Source organism: Arachis ipaensis, chromosome B3 (genome assembly GCF_059453495.1).
Source record: "Arachis ipaensis isolate K30076 ecotype BB chromosome B3, ASM5945349v1, whole genome shotgun sequence".
Classification (NCBI taxonomy): domain Eukaryota; kingdom Viridiplantae; phylum Streptophyta; class Magnoliopsida; order Fabales; family Fabaceae; genus Arachis; species Arachis ipaensis.
In genome coordinates, this window is record NC_142438.1 from 10,046,639 (window position 1) to 10,055,182 (window position 8,544).

General features: G+C 29.1%; 1 non-coding gene and 1 pseudogene across 1 annotated transcript; both read right to left on the reverse strand.

Annotated features, from left to right (window-relative positions):
- Positions 1-68: 68 nt before the first annotated feature.
- TRNAG-GCC (transfer RNA glycine (anticodon GCC)) lies at positions 69-139 on the reverse strand. Its single transcript has one exon. It is a non-coding gene; the product is annotated as a tRNA-Gly (tRNA).
- Positions 140-943: 804 nt separating this feature from the next.
- Positions 944-7,700, reverse strand: LOC107632212 (aquaporin NIP6-1-like; annotated as a pseudogene).
- Positions 7,701-8,544: the final 844 nt, after the last annotated feature.

An 8,544-nucleotide genomic window follows, 5' to 3' on the forward strand; every position in this document is an offset into this window, starting at 1 on the left:
TTCTAATCATCGAATAGATGAAATGTGAAGGACCCTCCATCACAAGTTCTTTTCGTCATGGCTCCAAATGCACCAGCCGGGAATCGAACCCGGGTCTGTACCGTGGCAGGGTACTATTCTACCACTAGACCACTGGTGCTTGATGTTTACGGTTTAATTATTAATGATCATTTAAGTGATCATTAATAATAGAATGAAAATTACAACAGGGACAAACTGTTCGGGATCAACTTCATTTGAGTCCAAGCAGCCCAATATTGAGCCTGTTTGCATAATTTGATAATTGATATTTAGATTTTATATACATTTAATAAAGAGTTATCAACTTAATTATTAGGTTTCAAAAGTTGAATTAAAAAAACTCTAATAAATAAAATTGAAATAACTATATTACTTTCTCGTTATAAATACTAAATATATTTTTTTAATTTTTTTGTCCTTTTCTAATTATCTCATCAATAACCTATGTTTAATTCTCCATAAATACTATCCTTCAAAAATTTATTGTAACAGTGATCTCAATTAAAATATTCCTAAGACAACTCATTAGAATAAATTAATTGAACAAATCTACATCAATATGATAAACTTAACCCCTTTTTTTGTATTATTCTCAACTCTTTTTATTTTTTTTTGGGTTTAAGACAACCTTAACTAATTTCTTAGGGAAAAAAAAAAGTTACACACCAATGTTAAAAAAGAACTCCATTATTTTGGCCCAATCCACACAATCTAAGCAATTAGTGCACAAGCCTTTTCCATTCTATAACGAAAAAAGCACCGGCAATAACTTCCAAGTAACTTCAGACTGAACTAGTGAAGAATATACATACAAAAGCACCTTCTACACTATTCATATAACAAAACAAAATACAATCTCCTAAAAAAACGAAAAAAAAAAAAAACAGTTCAAGTAATATAACGTAATAGGACTTGAAAGAGCTTAGAGTTCAGAGTTTTCATCATCATTAGGAAGTTTTATAGCACAATAAGCACCGGCATCACCAAGTGCACCAAGAATTGGAGCGGTCAAATAAATTCAAATTGCTTTGTAATTGTTTGCTGCAATTACTGGACCTAGTGTTTTTACTGGGTTCATTGATCCCTGATGCTGACCTGTAATTGATAATATTGTTATAATAATTAATTGATGTTTAACTATCTAAGCAATGAAATTTTTTTATATTTAATTTTGTGTGTATAGATATAGTATTTTTTTTAGAAATTAAATTTTCATCAACCTTAATTACTACGTGCATAACTTTTTTTTGTATAATAAATATTATTTTAACTTAAACATTTTCTTAACAATCAAAATGTATTATTTTTTAAGAGAATTATATATATCAAGATTTAAAAAGAATAATTAAATAATATCACCTTATTAATTAGTTTAAAAAAACAATGCATAGAACCATGACCATAAGCATTTAATATTTTTCTTAGTCTATCTTTTTATTTAATTTATTTATTTATTACATTTGTGCAATTATTTGTGATTACAAATTGGTCTAGTAGGACATATATATATACACATAATAATTAATCAATCCAACAAAAATTCTTCTAAACCAAGATCATATGATGAGAATATCCATAACGTGAAGGAATGAATAATAGAAAGAGCATGTCTTTCATTGTCAGTACTTATGAAGACATATTTTTCCTTCTTATCTCAACGTACCTTTATTATTATTATTATTATTATTATTATTATTATTATTGATAATGGGAACCATATATATTGAGACATGAAAATTATATAGCCCCTTATAAAGAATTTAGTCAAGTCCATCTTGAAGAACAAATTTACTTTGATAGAAGGACATACCCAGCTATGAGGATGTTGAACGTTACAGTGGCTCCCACCGCCATTCCCGCGAACTGTCCAACCTTTATTTATCACCATAAACAATTTCATCAATATTATTACTTAATTAAGCAAGAAATTATTGGCAATTAGCATATTAAATATTATAAACATAATATAACATATGCTTACAGTTCTAGTGTCAGTGGCGAAAACAGTGACAACAAACATGAGATTGAAGCTGATGATGAATTCTAAAGTAAAAGCTTGGCCATATCCTCCTGAAGGAACCGTCACTCCACCCCCCATGAACGGATGATACACTCCTTCAGTGCAAATGCGGCACACACTGATGCCAATATCTGTGTTCCAATATACATTGGCACCTGCATGCATGCCATATATATTTTAGTGAACATTCACATGCATTCCATATATAGATCACTGAGTTCTTACCTTCTTCCATGGAAAGTGCTTTAAGGCAGCAAAGCAAATGGTGACCGCAGGGTTCAGATGAGCACCGGATATGTGTCCGGTGGACAGGATGATCACCGTCACCGCAAGGCCGATGACGACAGCGCAGCCCATAAGAGTTACCAATCAATTGGTCTTCTCGTTCATTATTCCCGCCGCTGTTCTGGCAAAAATCAGCATATATAAAGGTGCCAATGAACTCTGCTCCTACCTAATCATACAAATTTGAAATTAGTTAAGTGAAGAAACAGTTACAAGAAAAATTAGTAATAAAAGGAGTTGGAAGATAATTAAAGATGTGGTTTAGTACGTGCATATTACCTTTTTGGCAAGAGGAGGAAATGGCAAACACTTGCAATTCTTCATTATAATTACTCGAAGCGTGAATGATTGGTGAGTGGAGGTGTGAGTTTTTGTGAAACTGAACGGAGAGAAGTGTGTGAATATATGAAAAGGAGGAAGATAATGAGTGAGCTTTTCTCAAACTGAATGAAGAGAAGTGTGTGAATATATGAAAAGGAGGGAGATGATGAATGAGCCTTTGTAAACTGAACGGAGAGAAGTATGTGAATATATGGAAAGGAGGGAGATAATGAGTGAGGCTTTCTGAAACTGAATGAAAAATAATAAATATATTAAAATGTAAAATTTAATAAATAATAATAATAAATAAATAATAATACTATATGAAAATTTTTTAAATACTTTGATTTTAATAAATAATAATAAATATATTAAAATGTAAAATTTAAATTTTTTATATAAAACAAAAAACTTTTATTTTTAATACTAGAAATAAAAAATATACGAACAAAAATAATACATATAGTTTTTTTTTAATAAATATACAGAAATAAATTTTTATTAAAATAAATTTGATGTTGATGATTTGTGCAGGTAATTAGTTGAATATTCAGACCAAAAATAATTTATTTTATAAAAAAAGTTGTGATAAATCAGTCTAACAAATCTCGTACATTTTTTTGTTAGGCCAATGATATCGTAATGTAATTTGTTTATCGTCGCTCCACCATCAATCTTCTACGTTCCAACAATAAAGTAACATCAACATGTATCTCCTCTTTCTTTAGTATCCCAATCTTTTAATATTGACAACATTTTTACAACTTTTACACTTATTATTATTATTATTATATGGTTTATAGTTTTTGTTTAAATTTAAAAGGTTAAGGATTTTAAGTTTAGAATTATGGACTAGAATTTATGAACAAGTTGAGAGCTTTAAAGTTTAATATTTAAGAGTTATTTATTTAGTATTTTTTATCTAGTATTAAGTGTTTAGGATTTATAATTTAGAATTTATAGTTTAGGTTATGACTTATGATTGAGGCATTTTGGACTTGTAGTTAAAGTTTATGATATGTTATTGATGATTTATGGTTGAAAAGTTATGCGTTAGGATTTAGGATTTTGGATTTTGGATTTATGATTTAGGATTTAGAATTTATGTTTAAGGGTTTAGGGTTTAGTGATGTGTATTTGGTTTTTTAAAAAAATTAGTTTATAAATTCTAAATTAGTGAATATTAATTTAAGGTTGACAAAATTTTAGTATAAATTAAATGATTTGAAATTTTTTGTTTTTTTTATTATTATTTTAAATTAGTAGGTATTTTTTAAAAAATTTCTCTTTTTTACTATTTGACAATGATTTTAATTTAGAAAAACAAAAATAAAAATATTATCAAAATATAAAAGATTGTGGTCTTTTTAAAATTTTGTAATATTTTAAAGTGTTAATAAATATTATATATTTACTAGAAAGAATTATAAGTGTCATCTATTTGGAGTAAGTTGTTTAAATAAATTGATTGGATTTTAAATCTATCAAATTACAACTTTTTAATACAGCTATTTACAATTTTTTTATACATACGTAAACCACTACAGGTGCAGCGGTTTTCAAATTAAACATAATCCGTTACAGGATAACATGAATTAGTTTGGAGAAACGAGCTTAGCAAAAACAGTTAGAGGTGTAGCAGTTTCAGAAGGATTTGCAGGGTTACATAAATTGCTGCAATGCTGTTAGGTATAGCAGCGGTTTATGTATAATGAAAATTATCTCTATTTCTGTAATAATTATGTATGGAATGAAATGAATATACCCTTGATCATGTGATATGTATTCATGTTGTTAGATCTAACAAAAAATATATTAAAATTTTAAATTTTATATACTTTTTAATAAATAAAAATTTAAGATTTTTACTATTATTCAATTAAACTTATCCATTTTTTTTTATAAAACTATGTACAATTGATAATAGTTGTAAACTTATTTTATATTTACAGAACATAAAAGTTAAATTCTTTCTTTAAACACTCTCAAAAGGTAATGAAAATAATTTTTAATATTCTTAAAAAATAATTTTAAATATGTTTTTCTATACATATTTATTGTTGCTTTTAGAATAACAATAAAATTTTTAAATTTTACCACAATAATTTTTTGTAAGAATAAATTATTGGGATAAATTAAATTTTAAAATTTTAAAATAACATATTTTTAAAGATAATTTTTAAAAATGAATTAAACTTTTTAAAAACAAACGGTGGAATATCGTACTCTTATTATTATTTAGAACAAAAGAATATTGTATTCTTTATTTTTTTTAAAAAATAATTATTATTGACCTATTGTACTTAAAAAATAGTATTTAATTTGTTAAAAAAATTAAAAATTAATATTTAATTTAAAAAATATAAAAATAAATAAATTTTTTAAATTTAAAATTTATTATAAAAAATAAATAAAAAAAACATTATCAAGGAACCATAAAAAAAAACTGAAAATTGGGGCTATCATAAGAGTTACCAATCCGTTGGTCTTCTCGTTTATTATTCCCACCGCTGTTCCGGCGAAAATCAGCATAAAAGTGCCAACGAATTCTGCTCCTACCTAATCATACAAATTTGAAATTAGTTAAGTGAAGAAACAGTTACAAGAAAAATTAGTAATAAAAGGAGTTGGAAGATAATTAGAGATGTGGTTTAGTACGTGCATATTACCTTTTTGGCAAGAGGAGGAGAGGAAATAGCAAACACTTGTAATTTTTCATTATAATTATTCGAATTGTGAATGATTGGTGAACGGAGGTGTGAGCCTTTGGTGACAATATAAGAGAAGTGTGATTGAAAAGGAGGTGATGAGCGGAGGTGTGAACCTTTGGTGAAGAGAAGTGTGAAACTGTGAATATATGAAAAGGAGGGAGGTGATGAGTAGAGGTGTGAGCCTTTGTGAAACTGTGAATGAAGAGAAGTGTGAAAATTGTCTCAGATGTGTTTATCTTAAGATATAGAATAAAAATTACAACAGGACAAACAGTTCGAAAATATTGAGCCTGTTTGCATAATTTGATAATTGATATTTAGATTTTATATACATTTAATAAAGAGTTATCAACTTAATTATTAGGTTTCAAAAGTTGAATTAAAAAAACTCTAATAAATAAAATTGAAATAACTATATTACTTTCTCGTTATAAATACTAAATATATTTTTTTAATTTTTTTGTTCTTTTCTAATTATCTCATCAATAACCTATGTTTAATTCTCCATAAATACTATCCTTCAAAAATTTATTGTAACAGTGATCTCAATTAAAATATTCCTAAGACAACTCATTAGAATAAATTAATTGAACAAATCTACATCAATATGATAAACTTAACCCCTTTTTTTGTATTATTCTCAACTCTTTTTATTTTTTTTTGGGTTTAAGACAACCTTAACTAATTTCTTAGGCCAAAAAAAAAGTTACCCACCAATGTTAAAAAAGAACTCCATTATTTTGGCCCAATCCACACAATCTAAGCAATGAATGCTCAAGCCTTTTCCATTCTATAACTAGCTAAAACACAAACCGTTCAAACTTAAGCTACGCTGACAACCATGCCACCAGAGGTCAGAAACAACATTTCGAACCTTCCTTGGGTTAACGGAGCAACAGGGGTACATGTTACCATCCTCACAACAAGAATTTTTATTTATATCACAGCCTTTCATATATTTAATTCATTATTTGGACATTAGATAATTATTGACATATTAATGTATCAATAAAGTACACTCACATATATAAAAATCTTTCATATTATTGTGAAATAAATAAATAAAGAAAATAAATAAAAAAATATAAATAAAATACTATAATATTAAAGTTTACCAATATAATTATCTCAATATATTAATAAAAGTGATTCATATATATATATTTATTTACTAATATATGAAGTATGTATATATATAAATAGAGAGAAGTATTTTATTTTATGGGCAGTTCTCGGCAGGGTGTAATGTAAATGTAAATACTATCTAATTGATGTACCAAGAAAACATATATTACCCAATTCAATGAATCTTAAAGTTTCTCTTGTTGGAGAAAAGAGATTGGCAGGTCTTGTTGCTGTAGGAGGAAATTTACCACTGGTTAATCCCAATAGCAAGAGAATGAGACTCCATCTATTTCAAAACGTTTAAGGGAATAATTTATATAATTGTAAAATGGTGACCTATGGTCATAAAAAGGACCAACTGAACAAGCAAAGGAATGGTGGGTCATAAAGCCAAAGACACACTTGTTCAGACCTCTTGCAGGGTTGTGAGCTCTTAGTTATACAAAAAATTATGAATATATAATAAGCCTAATTTTGGATGATATATATATATATTATAATAAGGTAAATCAAGATAGGCCTAAGTATTGGTGGTTGTGCTTGTGTGTTACCCTTTCTAATTCACTATTCAAAATTTCTTGGGAGTATAAAGCCTCAATCTTGAAGGTAACTGAAGAGTCCCTTTTTCGACCTCCAAGTGTGTGATTGTTCTCATCCTTCTCAATCAAGAAACTACTCTTGGAAGATGCAACCATTGTACAAGGCAAAACCCTGTTGGTAGGACACAACAGAAGTTACACTCAAAGAATATATGCCAAATCCAACCATCAGAAGCAAACTAAAAGTCCAATCACCTCTTATATAATAAACCTCAGATTACATGCACTGGCGTGGTTGTGATACTGATTGTTGGATCGGCTTTGACCATCGTAAAAATGCGTTGTGCAATCACCTTCGAATTCAACCTATCATGGTCTTGTTCCATCGAAGTTTGCATGCAAGAATGAGGCCCAATGTATCTCTTAACCTTCCACTTTTTTTACTTTCGGCGATATGATGAGTATACTCCAATTACAACCAGGTCCAAATTGGATACACTGTGCATTGTACCTCAACTGGTCACTCTCTGCTATTTTGTATTCCGCAGCCTTCCTGATGCTGTATTGCTTAACTGCCAACATGACTTTTTCTTTGTTCTTAAATTGTTGTCCAACCTCAAACTCGTTGCTTGGATCCTCTTCAGGGCCTCCCTGGATAAACGACCAATCCGAAATCATTGTATCGAGATTCAACCTCGTAAATGATCTGACTGGTCATATGGTCGAGAAATAGCAGACTGTGTCAGAGCAATCTGTGTGTCACAGTAGTAGTTCATCTCTTCTTCCTCATCACCATCATCAGGAATTTCAAGTGGCTCTTTGTCAGCATCGTTTTCGTCATCGAGGTTAACTTCATACTGATTCATCATTGGATCTCTGATAACAGAACCATCATGACTTTCAACACCGTCGTCCATTAAGTCAACATTACGAACTTCAACATTAGACCCCTCCTGACTACCCTCAGGTGGCATATTTAGATCCACCATAATCCTTCTGATAGTTCGTCTAATAGCTCCACTCAACAGACTATCATCGACAGTATTTGCAGATGATCCTCGGCCACCCACTTCAACGAGATATACGAATAGTTCTAACTGATGAATATTTAATCAACGGTTGTGCCACGACCTTATAAGCTATACGTCCTCGTCGTCGCGCAAACGGTACATAATTAAAGAAAATAAAAATATTTTCCACAACCATGGTCTTATAAATATTATAGCAATAGAGACAATACAATTGTAATACACCTTTTATAAAATAAACTGCCATCAATTTCGGTCGGATATCTGTAGTAAATTTTTTCACCCTTTTTGCTTCTTGTTGCCCGATGAAATACAATATCAAATTCTTCAAAGCTGTTAAACTGTTGACTTTCGGTGTCATATAGGTAATTATCGGTTGTCCCGATCTAAAAATGATTGAACCATCTTTGTCATACACTATTTCACCATCGTAATGAATGGATAATAATGGATTCCTTGACATCGTAGAGAAAATGAACAATGAAATTGTGCTG